The sequence below is a fragment of the Oratosquilla oratoria genome, chromosome 10 (genome assembly GCF_046742065.1).
Source record: "Oratosquilla oratoria isolate Oo_2021 chromosome 10, ASM4674206v1, whole genome shotgun sequence".
Classification (NCBI taxonomy): domain Eukaryota; kingdom Metazoa; phylum Arthropoda; class Malacostraca; order Stomatopoda; family Squillidae; genus Oratosquilla; species Oratosquilla oratoria.
Genome location: NC_134786.1, coordinates 15,981,202 through 15,983,701, shown reverse-complemented (window position 1 = coordinate 15,983,701; position 2,500 = coordinate 15,981,202).

Sequence of the window (2,500 nt, the reverse complement as noted above, 5' to 3'; positions counted from 1 at the left end):
CTCCGTTGCTTTTTTTTTCTCTCTCTCTTGGGTCCTTTCTTCACTTCTTCGTTCTCCTGTTTATTTTTTTTTATTTCTTCGTTCTCCTCTAATCTACCTCTTCGTACTTCTGTTTCACCATGACCTCGTCTTCCCCTTTCTCGCCACCCTCGTCTTTTCCTTTCTCAACTTCTTCATTGTCCTCTTTCTTCATTTCTTCGTCCTCCTCTATCTCCACTTCATCGTCCTCTTTCTTCACTTCCTCGTCCTCCTCTTTCTCCACTTCTTCGTCTACCTCTTTCTTCACTTCTTTGTCCTCTTTCTCTACTTGTTTCGTCTTCCTCTTTCTCCACTTCTTCGTTCTCCTCTTTCTCCAACTCTTCCTCTTCTTCATTACCGCTTTCCTGTTGTGTACACTCTTTTCATGTAACTTCCAACACCTCTGTTCCTTACCATGCTCTTCATATCACTTTCCTTTTCCTTGACCTCCTCTCTATGACAATTATAGATGTCACCAGATTCATAAGGTTTTATTGACCTCACTGATGAACGAAAACAGAGACCCATTTTCGTTCTGATTATATGTCTCAGGTGAATATTTTCGTCTCGAGTCCCCTCCTTCCCCAAAGAAAAGAATAATAATACACCATAGACTCTCTCGTTTGCGTCTCACATACTTTTCTCAACTCTCTCCTTCCCATCCAGTCATCTGTGTTCCCTCACTTAACCGTCATCGTTCCTCTTGTGCGGGATCAGGTCTTCCTTTATACCGCACATGGCCCAGAGTTTTATTTTTCATTTTATTTTATTTTTTTCCTTATCATCATAATTTATCTTCTTATTAGTTTTCCTATTGTTTGTCATGATCATGATGTGTGTGTATGTTCCGAGTAATTTTTCCACTCTAAATTTCCTTCCATCTTGATCTTGTTCTTCTACATCCTCGTCTTTAAATCCTCATCACTCTTTTTTCGGTTCTTCCATCTCCAACGCCTTCATTTTATTCCTCTTTTTCATTTCATCTTCCTCATGTTCTTCATTTTTTTACTTCTCTTACTGTATTCATTTTAATTTTATTTACATTTTTTTCTTTTACTAAATACTCTTCTTCGCTTTCTGCCTTTCCTTTAACCCTTACAACATTTTCATTTTTTTTTTTTTACAAACCTTCTTGAATTGTCACACTCCTCTTCTACCGATGGCAAAGAGCACGAACACGATATCAGAAAACTATACAGGAGAAACTGAAGAGGGGATCAAGCCCTCCTTGGCATATTTGATCCTCTTTCTTATTTCTTATTCATGCATTTCTATCGCGAAACTCGAACAAGGCCACGGAATCTCTCTCCCACCCTCAGCTTTAAGAGGAGCTCTGATAGAGTGGCTGAAACGATGCCTTAAAGTGAAACAAGCAATGCATAAGGACGAAAGGAAAGCATTTTGGCCTAAAACCAACAATAGTGTTTCTTCATAATCTACCACTACGATGTAATTTAGTTGAATTTTTCCCCTTTATTATGAGGAATGATGCTATGAATGCAAAGGTTATTATCAATAATTTCTTTTGCAGTATTTAACATTATCATTATTACCATTCGGTAGGGTGAGGAGTATACACCAGAAAGTGCACATATACGACCGAAACAGACATCTTTGTCATACACTTATCATCGTCATTATCGTCATCATCGTAACCATCGTCATAATCGTCGTCATCGTCGTCATTGTTGCCATCGCCATCGTCATCACCGTCATTACCATCATCATCGCCAGAGCCATCGCCTTCGTCATCATCGCTATTGTCTTTGATTATGATGTCACAATGATTGATCAACGTATATATATATATATATATATATATATATATATATGTATTATATACATATATATGTATTATATACATATATATATATCATATACATATATATATATATTATATACATATATATATATATATATATATATATATATATATTATATACATATATATATATATATATGTACATGCATATATATGTATGTATATATATACATATACATATATATATATACATATACATATATATATATATATATATAGAAATATATATATATATATATATATATATATATATATATATATGGGGGGGGGGAAGGAAACACCAGAGTGGTAAGCTGAGGTTTGAAGTTGATGGGTGAGAATGGAGGGAGGTGAACCTAATCGTCATTGTTGCCATCGCCATCGTCATCACCGTCATTACCATCATCATCGCCAGAGCCATCGCCTTCGTCATCATCGCTATTGTCTTTGATTATGATGTCACAATGATTGATCAACGTATATATATATATATATATATATATATATATATATATATATTATATAAATATATATATATATTATATACATATATTATATACATATATATATATTATATACATATATATATACATATATATATATATTATATACATATATATATATGTATATATATATCATATACATTATATATAAAATATATTATATATGATATACATATAT